The following is a 13,882-nucleotide window of genomic DNA, read 5'->3' as shown; positions in this document are numbered from 1 at the left end:
AAGATGCTACTTCATTTTTTCCTGTATCTTTTCAAATAAAAAAACACAAGTTATCGCTTTATCTTTCAACTGCTACCTATATTACAAAATTAACCAAAAATTGTCAAAGTCATTGGAGATGGTTGCAAAATGAAATCATCCACAAAAAGGACAGATTTTAGCCTATTTGCCCTGGCACTGAAGTGCTCTACTTTCTAGGTGGATGAGGACAAGTACAATGCCATTATTCTCAGTAAAGAGCAAATTGATGAAGGGGGCTGACCATGTATGCTATGTGGACAGTAGCAAAATGTGAATGACACTCTAAAACGACCAATGGATGAAGAGGACTGGCCTAAAGCCATTGTGCATACCAAATATATGAAAGTATTTTTATTATGATTGGTTTAAAACATAAGAATAAAAAAATGTAATATCTCACATTTAATGACACTTTAAAGAGTAATGCCAGACCGGATGGTGAAGTGAGAAGGGCATTACAAAGAGAAAACACCAGGAATAAGATGAAAGTAGTGTGAGGCGTCCAGCAGAAGTTAGGTATGCTTCCATTAGTAAAAGCACTCAGGCCAACAGAGATTCGTGGGGGATGGAAATGTAAACGCTGACCCTGCAAGAGGTTCATCAAATCACTCTGGTAATGAAATCTGAAAATTGACTATGACTGCAGCAGATCTAAGAATACCAAGAGATGTCTGTCACTGTGCTGGGACATCGTGGAAGTGTAATATTTGAGTGCTATGGCTTGATTACGGACTTACAAACCTGATTGAATGCTGACGTCTTGTGTCCCAGAGTGTTGATGGGAAATCGCAGACTTTTCCCCCTCTTGGATTATCCTGAATGAAGTTACTGGTGTGATAGTTCCTGCTCCTGTGTATAGAGAAACGCTGCAGTATGACCATAGAACACTAGAACCTCTGAAATGTGTGTCATGGTAATCACAACATTCATCCTCTCACACAGCTGTTAAGGCTGTAGTTTGAAATCTTACCTCTCAAGTCATGCACTCCATTCACTTACTGTTGATGAAGCATGGGTAAACACAACCATAAAGTCACACACAAACGCCCCCCCAACCCTATCCTTACCCCTGGTTCATTGCATCTCTTCCACTGTGCAAACCATATATTGTAGACAGCAAGCCATCACCCAATAATTCTCAGCCACACTTACAAAAAGTAACTACACTCTACAGTCACTGTGATCAAGTGAGCATCAACATATGAGTACTGGCCTACCACTCCCTTCCTTCTTGCAGCCTTTAACAAACCTGTAGAGATCATGATCCAAGGATGGTCTACAAACGTGTCCAGCATCAGCAGAGAACCTAGTCTGCTAAACACAGTTCATAGAGAACCAGGCACACCAAAACATTTCAACGTGGCCAGGAACCAGAGGACCTCTTCAATGACAAACAATGGATGCAGACCAGATGCATCAACAAACTGAAGATGGCAAAGACACTCCTTGCTCCGCATTTAAATGAGTGGCTGTGCTAAGCTCTTTCCTGCCAGATAGGTATCTCTGATATCAATGTCAAATGAGCCTCTCCTACAAAAAGAGAATGCTGGCTGCAAAGCCTTTCAAGTCAGGAGTGTGAGGAAGGATTTCAGCCAGGTCGCTGTATATGCGAACACTAACTGTCAAGCCAATCCTGCCAGAACTTTCAGCTATTCACCTCACTTTGCTACTGCAAGCTCCCCAAGCTGCCAACATATTTTGTTTACTTATCAATGCTACTCACTCTCATTCATCAGAAAAGGAAAGTAGTTCCTCCTGCTGGACTGTAGGCGTCCACCTCCTGCTGCAAGGGCAACCGGCTATCCTCCTCTCCCAAATAGGACCCAATCTGTCGACATTTCACTGGGTAGTTCACAAAATGAAGTGAAAACACAAATCCAGTATCATAGATGCCAGAACCATCCCTTAAGACTTGTTAGTATCCTCTTCTAGACTGCAAATACATGGGCAAAAATGAAAAACTACTTGCTGAGCACAGACTCCTTCCCTTTCTGCTTGGACTTATTTCTTGCATGGCTCAGAAAGGTAATTCAACCAACATTTGCCAATTTATTTTAACTGTTCTTTTTACATTTTGCAAACTGCGTAGTTTCAACGGTTTATACAGGCTTGAGGAAATGTTGTTATATTGGAGTAGGTGAAGTTATAACATTAAAGATAACCCTGGGTCTGAAAAGACAAAAATGGCAAGACCATTGCCTCCATTGTTCCTGACCTGTGCTTGGAAAATTATTGTTTTGCATTCGATCAGTGTCCTGGTTATCGTCACTTTTGATCTTGTGTAACGCATCAGTCCTGTCAACTGGATAAGTTGTAGCGGCAAACAAGGAAACTTTACAAACTCAAAAGAAATATTTTAGACCATCAATTTATCCCTACGGTCCTTTGACGAAAAGGTCTATTTTTCCTATTGGAAACATGGATCTTGGTACAGCAAACACCTTCTTTTACCAGGAAGAATGGAAGGGTAACAGATAAGCCACATCAGCTATACAGAGAGATATATCAAAGCTTCCCACGAACAATCCACTCCATGTTGTCTCAGTTCTTTTCGGCATCTTTACCTGCATTTAAATCCAAGTTATCCAGCAGAGATTGTGGGTTGGAGTGACTGATCCATGCTAGACTGTCAAGATAATCACCGACTCTGAAGTAACCCCTTCAGGATTCATTTGTCTAATGAGAATCTGGTATAGATCTGTCCCAAAGTTTAAAAACTCCTGATCTCTCAATAATCATTGTCTAACTACCAATGAGTAGTCTGGTCCTGGGAGTTATAAAATAAACTGTTATCATCTCAGCTCTACGCTGTGTTAAACCACAGTTAACTGTCCAAAAGATTTTCTTAAAAAGACGCTGGACCTTAATCCCCCATTTAAATGTATGCTTCATCATCGACTCCACTCCTAAATATAGACAGATGCCCACAGTGGGCTCACCATGAGCTCCTAACCTTTTTGCTTAAAGGTGTGAGCATTGATACTCTTGTCACAAAACTTAAAATTAAATAGTAGTAGGTGTGCATTTGTTTAATTCTGAATTGCCTACCTCCCTATCATGGAAGAACAAGAATTTGTAAAGCAAATTTTTTTAGCTTACATTTAATAATAATAATAATAAAGGATTTTAATAAAGCGCCTGGTGACGCTATCTCGGCGTGTCCCCGCGCTGTGGAGAGAGAAGCAGGAGAAAGTGAGCGACCTAAAGGGTGAAAAGGTGAGTTTTTAAAAGCCTCCTAAATAGGGTCTCTGTCTCAGCCAATCTGATATGCAGAGGAAGAAGGTTCCAATTCTTGGCCGCCAGCGCACGAAAGGAGCGCCCTCCCATTCTGGCCTTGTTTATCCGGGGGGCACACAGAAGCCCGGTACCCTTGGAGCGCAATTCTCTGTTGGGCATATAGGGGATTGCGAGATCCTTCAGATATTCAGGGGCTACCTGAGAGGTAATCCTGTAGCATATACGGAGCGCTTTAAACAGGATCCTCTTTTTTATAGGGAGCCATTGAAGAGCCACTAGTGTAGGCTTAGAGGCCGCTCTTCTGGGAAGCCTGAGGACCAGACGGGCCGCCGTGTTCTGGAGAACCTGAAGTTTTTTAATGTTCTTCTCAGTGGTTCCTAAGAGTAGAACATTACCGTAATCAATACGGGAGGTGACTAAAGCTTGAGTCATCGTGCGTCTGGCCTCTAAAGGAAGGAGGTCCAGGGTGCGATTTAAGGTCTTCAATACACCAAAGCACTTTCCTGCTAGCTTCTGGACGTGGCTGTCATAGGAGAGTCTGGGATCAACCCATACACCCAGGTTCTTTGCTTCCTTGCACGGAGAAGGCATAGGACCAAGACAGGAAGGCCACCAGTCCAGGGTCCAACTGGCAGAGTTACCCCCAATCACAAGCACCTCTGTTTTCGAACCATTGAGCTTGAGGCAGTGTTGGTTCATCCAGCCTGCAAGCTCCTGCAGGCACGATTTGAAGTTAGCAGCAGCCAAGGTGGGTGTCTGGGATAGGGAGATGAGGAGTTGGGTATCGTCGGCATAAGAGACTAATTTTATGCCGTACGATTGAACCACCTCCGCCAGCGGGGCCATATAAAGGTTAAACAGGGTGGGGCTCAGGGCAGAGCCCTGAGGCACCCCCTGTTCTAGGGCAATGCTGTCTGAGAGGGAATTGCCTCTCTGAACCTGGAAGCTTCGGTCTATTATCCCAATGCCGTCTTTGTGACCCCAGCCTGGTTTAGACACTGTAGCAGGATGGAATGAGCTACAGTGTCAAACGCAGCACTGAGGTCCAACATTATGAGCGCCATCGTATGACCCTCATCAGCTCCTGCCCGAAGCGTTTCAGTAGCTCTCAGGAGGGCAGTCTCGGTGGAGTAATTGGTCCGAAAACCGGACTGGGAGCTGTGCAAGGATTTATTAGCTTCAAAGTGAGCCATAAGTTGTTTGTTTGCAATTTTTTCGGTCACTTTAGCAAGATAAGGTAATAGAGAGATTGGTCTCAGATTTTCCAAGGTGTCCTGACTTACATTAGGCTTCTTTTTAATAGGTAATACAATTGCCCTCTTCCAATCAATTGGTAAGTGCGCAGAGGAGAAGGATAATTGAATTATATGCCTAAAGTAGGGTTCTAGTACCTGTAAGCTCTCTCTGAGTACTTTCGGGGGAGCAGGGTCCCGAGGGGAACCCGATTTGACGCTCTTGCAGATGTTTACAAGCGTTTCGGGAGTGGGAACCGAGAAGTATTGGAGGCAAGACTCAGTGGAATTGGCAACAGCACTTTCAGTAAAATCACGGCCGGCTGGCAGCTTGTCAGAGAAACTGGGATAGATGTTGGTGATTTTATCTGAGAAGTAGCGAGCAATCTTATTGCAAGTTTCCACAGAGTTGTCGCAGGGCGCATTATCATTAGTAAGCACAGAAATTTCTTTAAAAATTTTAAAAAGCTCTTTAGAGGAGTTCTCTGCCTCCCCAATGCGTGTCTTGTAATGCATGGCTTTAGAAATACGGACTTTTTTTATAGTATTCCTTCTGCGCTTGTTTATATTGAAGTTTAATAACTGGGCAAAAGTTAATACGCCAATCGCGTTCTAATTTTTTGCACGCAGATTTGCTTGCTTGTAGTTCTGCAGTGTACCAGGGAGTGGATTTTCTGGGGTTCATGAAATTTTTGAGGTTGCGAGTAGGAGCGGTTTTATCTAGGGCCCTTAAAATTCTGTCCTGCAACTGACTGTAGGCTATTTCACAGTCAGTGCTTTCAAGAGAGTCTCCTATTCCAATCAATTTATTAAACGTGTCCTGAGAGAAATTTTTCCATTTCCGGCGCTGGTACCGGAGATCCGTGTAATTTTTTTTCGGATCGGGCTCAGATCTCTGCAGGTAGAAAGGAACAATGGAGTGATCTGACCAGGGTACCGGAATAGGAGAAAGAGCATGAACTCTGGAAACATTCCCAAAAATGGGGTCAAGAAGGGGACCTAGTCTGTGAGTAGGAACAGAATTTATGAGATCTAACTGCAGAGACTGGCGAGCCGACCTAATGTCCTTTGCTCCGGAATCGAGGGGGTCATCAAAATGAGCGTTCATGTCTCCTAGCACCAGGAAATTGTTCTTCCTAATAGCAAGGTGAGCAGTGTTTTCTAGAAGGCTAGATGCAAAATCATACAGTCTCCCGGGAGGTCTGTATACAAGAATGCCAGAGAAGGAGAATTGAGGGTTTACTAGGATGGAAAAAAAACCAGCTTCACAGTGATCTATGATCAGAGGCGATAGGGAGCATTGCAAGGGAGTTTTAGTGGCAATAGCAATTCCACCTCCCCTGCCATCCTTCCTATCAAGTCTGGTTAAGGAGTAGCCCGAAGGCATGGCTTCAATGATGTCCGGGTCGGAAAGTTCCCCAAGCCAAGTCTCCGTGAAAAACAGCACATCAAAGCCATCATCCTCCAATAGTTGATGAATTTGTAAACTGTGTTTGCCCAGAGAGCGGCAGTTAATCAAACCCGCCTTAGTCCGTATTAAGGAGCTTGCCCTGATGGGTGGCTTGTTAGGCGTGAAGGAGCATGAAGGGCAGCAGTGCAGAAGCAGCGCCTCCATGGTGTGAAAACAGGATAAGGTGACTCCAGGACGGAGATCTAATAGCGCCTGTCTATCATACCGTATACTGTGGGGTGTAGAATGGCCAGAAGTCGTCGCCCCGCGCCCCGTCCAGCCGCGGACGGGCGCAGACGGGCTAGACTTTGGCTCGACTTCGGCGCGCTTCCGGCGCGCCCGCTGCACGCGTCCGCTGCGCGGCCGCAGACCTCTGCACATTTATGGAGGGGGTAGGGGCGACTAGAGCGCGGATGTTGCAGCCCTGAGCCCGGAAGTGATTGGGCTCCTCCTCCACCCTCCGCAACAAACGTCCAAGATGGGCGCGGCGGACCGGGGCGGGAGTAGGCGGTCAACAGTACCCAACAGATGCTGTTAGCCAATAGGTAAGGCACACAAAGATAATTTTTACAACAGTACACTGAAAAGTTAAAATTAGCAGGACGCGCTAAGTTTTAAAAACGCTACCAATACAGCGCTAACAGTGCATACTGTGTACACAAGCGTCAGCGGATAGAGTAAGCCACTGCCACCGGCTTTCTCCTCTCCACAGCGCGTGTGTTTTCAAGCAGGGAATTTATAGAAAGAACATACAGCGCGACTAGAGCGCGGATGTTGCAGCCCTGAGCCCGGAAGTGATTGGGCTCCTCCTCCACCCTCCGCAACAAACGTCCAAGATGGGCGCGGCGGACCGGGGCGGGAGTAGGCGGTCAACAGTACCCAACAGATGCTGTTAGCCAATAGGTAAGGCACACAAAGATAATTTTTACAACAGTACACTGAAAAGTTAAAATTAGCAGGACGCGCTAAGTTTTAAAAACGCTACCAATACAGCGCTAACAGTGCATACTGTGTACACAAGCGTCAGCGGATAGAGTAAGCCACTGCCACCGGCTTTCTCCTCTCCAATCCCCCCAATCTAAGCATTATTTGTAGTCTGGTAGGCAGAACACTCAACGGCAATCTTGGTGCACGTCCAATCCTTCAGATTACAAAATGCTTTATCGTATGCGTCACATGTAATATGGCAGAGGGATATCCTCCAGGTTTTGATGGAGTATGCCATCAGCCTGATTCTGAAAAAGACCCTACAACATAAAAAAAGACTGCACTAAAAAAACAACCAAAACAAATACTTTGTGTAGTACGCATCTATGAGCAAATATAGGATAGTGCAATGGTTCACTGTACTTTTGAGATGTAAACTAGTCCCTCAAGCATTGCAAAGCATGATCTTCTTACGAGGTGGAATTCGCCGAACAGTCAATGGCATGTAGTGAAAGTGAAAAACTTCTGGGCAGAGTCAAAGCCCAAACTGTGAATTTTTTATAAAGTATTGGTAATAGGCCTAATAGACAACTGTGTTGTCAAGACAGACCTAACACGCTAAAGGGTTGGTTCCTACATTAGTCTAAGGAACCCGAAGTCTCATTCTTCAGTGTCAACATATTTCTGTCCATTTTGACTTTGCCTGACTAGATCTGGGGAATTCTCTTGAATTGGAATCATATGGTCCCTATTCATATTTATTTTCTCTCTCTCTTCCCCCTGTGCAACGTATTTAATTTAAATGGAACGCCTTTATACAATCATAAATCCTAATTAGAGGTCTATGTTTGCTCCATGGTAAATACCTAAAGTGAGAACATTCAGCTATGCATAAAAGAAGAGTAATTCCACTCACATTCGTTCCTCACTGCTTGACATAACGTTATTCAGAAGAACCACTTTTCGAAGCCTCTCCCAGTGTCTCGCCCTGCTAAGTTTAACCAGCTGTCACTCACACTTACATCCACATCCATGCAATGCTAGTGGTGTCAAGTTTGTGGGCAACTCCCTACAGCTTGTAGGCTGGCATGCACCAATGACATTACGGACGTCTGCCACACTGGGGCATAAAAGGCTCCACTGTGATAATAACATGGGATTGTTGAACAGGCATTTGTTGTGGCTCCCAATTGTTATAATGTTCCAGCGGGCCCATTTAATCCCGCCTTGTACTCTCTATCCTTACCTCTTAATCAGTCTGATGCTGGATTCATCCTGTCCAAACCATATAATTTATTTGCTACATACTACTCATAACCTGGTTTTTGAGATCACAGTCTTCTTCCGTCACCTGATACGTCAATGTATAACGTCAATGTATAACACTTGTTAGCATTGTGATGTAGACTAGAATTACCATGCTACTCATTCTGAAGTTGGCCACTTATTGTATCCCAATTTTTATAATCAAGCTGCCTCCTTCCCTCACGTGATTATGGCAGGAAGTAAATTGTCCGAGCTCCCTGGTGTGCCTCTGGTTGTCATTGTGTGCTTTTGACTTGGCGAGACTGGTGAAAAAGAATCAACACTACTTAAGTGATCTGCTTCTTCATTTTGCAGTGAAGAAAGCCTCGTCACAATTACTTTAACATTTTTAGTTATAAGCTATGGACAAACGACTTGTCTTCTTTAATTCCGATTCTGCATATTTCTAACAGTTTAATTAGAAGCCAAGCTTAGCCTACAGGCATTCAATATGCAGGTTTGACAGCATGAAGTCTTCTTTGCGACTAAATGAATGACATCTCTGTCTCTGGCCCAAATTATTTTAGAAATGTTAAATATCAGAGGACTTTTTGGAATGTGCCCATATTCAATACGAGCTATACTCAAAACTGGGTAATTATGATTCACCTAGATGCTTATTTTATAATTTCCTCCATTCCTCTTCTTCATGCAATCTTTTCATATGTGTGGTCACTTTATAAATTTGACATTCTTATTTATTTAGCAGTGTCTTCATCACAGACCTATTATTAGGCAAAGGATTCAGCTTTTGAATCACTGTTCACCTTATGCCATGTGCTGGATATCCTTTTTTCTAGGAAATGGGCAACCACTTAATTGTTAATGTGTGGAACTTTTTGTTCTAATATTCTTGTTTTATTTTTTCTTGCTGTCAGCTCTATATATATTTCAATTCTCAAGGCCATTTTAACATGTATATACCTGTATTACTATTGCATGCAGTATGGCTTCTCTGCTTTGACGGGGTAGTTAGTCTCAGGTTTATTACTTAGCTGGGTTTTAACATGGGAAATGGCTGACTACTGTTTTATCAGTTGTTATGGTAATTCCTAGTATGCAGCTTCCTACTTAATTGTGTTGACTGTTTAAATTAAGACATCAGGTCCATGCAATTTCTTCTAGTTCTCAAAAATTGTTCCTCAGGAAGGCTTTCACATAGAGCTCTAGTGTGAAAACTTTCAGAACTCAAAAGGCCCTTCCTGTCTTACCCTACTTGTTCTTTATCAATGTGACGGGGTGGACTCGGGTCCGCCAGGCTTACCTGTCTCCCCTCTCTTTGAACAGCATACAGGCGCCTGGCGGGGACCTGCAGAACTGGACGACACAGACACGGAAGAGGTCGGAGAACACTATTTCTTTAATTGGGCGGAGCTGGACAGCGAAAGCCACACCGGACACGCCTCCGGGACTCAGGTAAAAGCAGCCCAGGAACCCAATCAGGGGTGTTATGCACTCGGAGGTGAGAGAGACGGAGAGCGAAGAGAAGGAGAGGACGAGAGGAGATCGGGAGAGGAGGCGGAGGAGAGTCGGAAGTGGAGTCGAGCGGAGGCGGAGGAGAGTCGGGAGTGGAGTCGAGCGGAGGCGGAGGAGAGTCGGGAGTGGAGTCGAGCGGAGGCGGAGGAGAGTCGGGAGTGGAGTCAAGAGAACGTGGAAGGAGAGGAGAAGAGGGAACATCGGAGGCAGGAGGCAGGAGAGGAAACGGGAGAGGATCGGAGGCGAGATACCGAAACAGGACCAGCCGAGAGAGGACGACGGAGAAAGCCAGGAGGCCAACAGGAAGGCTCTTCGCCCAGCCACACTTCATCGAGGGAAGTGTGGCTACCCGAGGTACGGTCACGGCTTGCGGGCTGGGCGGGCTTTAAGTGGGCGAAACCGCCTTAGGAATATCACACTCACACCCTGTGCACTACCCCACCCCTCACTATCCTGCACCCTAGAACCTAGCTGTGCACGTGTGAGTCCTCACCCCCTTTCCCTGTGATAACGGTCTGACCAGGAGGCTAAAACGCTGTTTCTTTTCCTTCCACATCGACGAGGCGGCCCGACACCGTGGAGCGGAAGGATCGGACTCCCAGTCCCAGAAGACACCGGGAGGAGAGGAAAACAGCGACAGAGAAACGCTTACAAAGACTCACGGAGGAAGCAGAGACAGCGCTTCCCTATTATCGTAAAACCACGTATCGTAAACGTACTTTAAAAGCAATAAAGCCAGCGTTACCCAGATTCCCAGTGTCCGTGAGTCTACTTGAAGGGATAGTTCCTGCCCCCACAACCCCGTTCATTCCCTTAGCTGTAGTACAGGACCAGGAAGACCCCGAGGCGTCACAATCAATAAATCAAAGATAGCCAAATGTTTGTGTATCAATGTTAACAGTGCATTGTAAATGTTCCTTCTGGGTGTTAAGCCATTGTAAAAAAAATCACCCCCCTCCTCATTCCTATACCAGAAAACATACATATTGTCATTGTAATGTTTCGACAAATTGAACTTATGCTGATAGGGGTTGGTATTTATGAACACTGTTTGTGTGGTGCAGCGGCCAGGGCGGCTGCCTCCGGAACCCGGGGGCTCACGGTTCGATCCCCAGTGCCAGGTTTGCCCAGCACCTTGTGACTCTGGGCAATAGCTTGTTTAATCTCCCCGAGGGCCCCAGCGCCGGGACACCTCTCCGGAGGTAGCTGTGTGCTTTACAAATGCTGGTATTTCTGAAACGAATATACATACAAATTAGCTGGTGATGCAGATGATCCAAGGATGATGGAGAGGGATTAATTCAGTGGCAGAGTGGAGAGGTTTTCCGGTCCTAAAGGCAAAACTTCCATCTAAGGCTTTTAAAAAGGGTTGATTTTGATACATCCATGTTAAAAGCTTAAAAAACACATTTCCCTGCCTATTTGTTGGTTCTTATTTGTTGGTTCTGGGACATATTAGTGGTACAGAGTAGGCTTTGGGTCAGCCCACCTAAGCCACTTCATAGATTTTTCATTGCATCAGTTTTCCCATCGGGTTTGAATGATGCAACAGAAGCAACATGGCCTGCAGGTTGTAGTTCGGTGTAATTCAGTGTGTCTGCTTTGATGTATTTAATTTACTGAAGCGATTACAGTTTATTTGCCGGTCTATGGACTATTTGTTTAGAAACTGTATCCTGTTTGTCTTTACGAAAGCCTTATGCTATTAAGTAATCATCCTTGTGCATTTGTTTGTTTTACCTTGTGGTCACATTAACATGTTGTTGGAACTATAGATTTTTATGCAAAGATGTGCAAAGCACAGGTTTTCTTACAGATGCAACAAAAATACTGCTCTACTATTAAAGTCATCTAGTTCCAGCTTCTATATTGCTGTAGCCCAAGAAATTGCTTCACTATGGTATTGTCTTTGTATGACAGCTGGGAACAACACACACCAGGTCGCACAACTATTATAAAGCACTTCCTCTAACAAAAACCCATGCCTTTTTACAAAAAAAAAAAAAAAAGCACGGCCTACTGGCCTCACCCGTGTGTGCTTTCTTTCTGTCTTAGCAAGTCTTCTGCACCAAAGGCTCTCTTGATACGTTAAGCTTTAAAGCTTATTATACAAATGTAATTGAATGGCAGTCGAGATAAATAATTCACTAACCTACTTAAATAGTAATATACGCTATACGTTAACAGGAAAATAAGAAGCGGACGTAGGTTTCTGGACAGAAAAAGGTGGGCATATATTCACAGGGGAACACATGAAAGAATGTTGGAAAAAAATAATTGGCGAAGGAACCTGGTTATACTTTTCAAATGAAGACCAGGGTCTTGAGCTTTTATCTGAAACACTGCATGGATGGAAGGATGCATTGCACATTTCAACTCTAGTTGAAAAGGACTGTTTAAGACTTGCCTACAGTGAAGGGACTCATCAGAGATTACTATGCAGATCATTGGCATACACGTACATCGGGTACCCAAAGTGGTAATTGCCGAGGAAATTGGCCAGGAGGATCATTAAAAGGTATTAAATGTGTTGCTGAAGAATGCCAATCCATGTGGAGTTCAGCACTAAATGTTGGATGATTTACATAGGTAGGAAGCTAGTGTGATCCAGTGAGTGCTACTGGACAAAAGGGAGGTGGGATATTGGTAGGCTGTCTACTGACTTAAAAGGTAGAGGAGAGGCCATTTAAGAGTACTGCATAGTCCATGGTTTCAAACGTCACTGAGAAATTAAGCAGATTAAGAGTCAAAGGCTGGTCTTGAACTAGAGAAGAGAGTAATTCTTGTGATGTGGTTCTGGTCCTTGGTGTTGGGCAGAACCGCACTAGTCTGAAGTCTGTATTGAGCAAATGGTCTCTGAGGATTTATCTGCAGTTGTATGAAAAACCGGGGTTAGCTTTCATGAATGTAGGAGCAAGTGCAAGTTGTTGTAGTTTGTAATACTGTGTATTTCTATGAAAGTGACTATGGTGATGAGGGAGTTGATATTCCGTGAGATTACTGTAGAATCATGCATAAAAAGAAAAAAGGAGGGTAGAAGACTCTGCATAGTTAGTAATGTGTGGGGTGCCCTAGTGGTACCCTGAAGCGAAATTTGTTGTAACAATTTATTGTGATTGTCCCAGCCCTTGATACAGCCTGTTTAATTAGTTTGACAACTTGTATACTGGGATAGGGACTTGGAGATTAGTTTATTTTGGATCAGTGGAGAGTGCACTTGCAACCTTGGTAGTGAAGGTGTTTTTTCAGTGCAAAGGTTTAGCCAGTGTTTTCAGGACTGTTTTGGAAAACCATGACACATTGATTGCAGTGAAGCTGGTACCAACGGTGTACTAATGCAATAGAACTACAGGAATATCATGCCTATTGCCTGGATGTAGTGCAGGACAGATTACATTGCTTTATGTGTTTTGGGCATATAGATTTGAGGTACAGGCTTCATCTACGTCAAACAAGGCTACTGCAACAGTTAAATGCTCCGATGACTACAACAGTTTTCTCAGTATTCAACTAAAATGGCCCTTTTTCTAGTTTGAACATTCAAAGTATTTCTTGAAATGAATATGTCAGTCCCTTTATGTTTATTACCAAATCTTCAGTACTCTTCACATGGTATTATGCTCATATCTGGCATCTTCTATGAAAGTTAAATACATTAAGCTATTTTAGTCATTTTTCAGATGTGAAAGCCTCTGTGATGTTCAAATATTTCATCACATTTCTCTGACTTTTCGGCTTATAAAAGTATTTTATACAATGGTTACCACAGGACCGGGCATTTATAAAATGCTGAATATTTTTTGTTTTTGTGCTTTTATCCCCAGGATTCTTTAACTGCATTACTGTAATTGTTAATCATAATCAAACTGCAAATTTAGCATTAAATATGAACCAACATGTGAAAATGATGGTTCTGCATGTTTTTCTATGGGAAAATGCAGCACGTTAGTACCAGCGTTTTCTGGTACTGACAGGAACGGCTTCTCCTTTCATTGATGGTAATACAGCATCACTCACAACTGCAAAACAGTGTTACCTAAGATGAAACCAGGCTACCACAACTTTACAGTATTTTTCCCATCGCCCAGTATGGTGGTTTACTTCGAAATAACACTGGGTGCTCTCCTTCAATTTGCTACACCTTATTATATAACGACTCTTTTCCATTTTTGCACATATAATTTAGATTGTTAAGTGTTATGAAGATAGGAATTATGTATACTTGTATGACTAT

At 43.8% G+C, this 13,882-nt stretch overlaps 1 pseudogene across 1 annotated transcript in view; it reads right to left on the bottom strand.

Moving 5' to 3' along the window:
• The window catches only part of LOC147729622 (uncharacterized), a 98,239-nt pseudogene that overhangs the window by 29,858 nt on the left and 54,499 nt on the right, over nt 1-13,882 (bottom strand). Inside the window, exon 5 of the transcript XR_015308338.1 lies at nt 763-870. The product of XR_015308338.1 is annotated as an uncharacterized LOC147729622 (transcript). The remainder of the gene's footprint in view (nt 1-762; nt 871-13,882) is intronic.

This window comes from Lissotriton vulgaris, chromosome 2_1 (genome assembly GCF_964263255.1).
Source record: "Lissotriton vulgaris chromosome 2_1, aLisVul1.2, whole genome shotgun sequence".
Lineage (NCBI taxonomy): Eukaryota > Metazoa > Chordata > Amphibia > Caudata > Salamandridae > Lissotriton > Lissotriton vulgaris.
The sequence above is the reverse complement of the archived record's forward strand: the minus strand, read 5'-3'. Positions and strand labels throughout refer to the sequence as shown.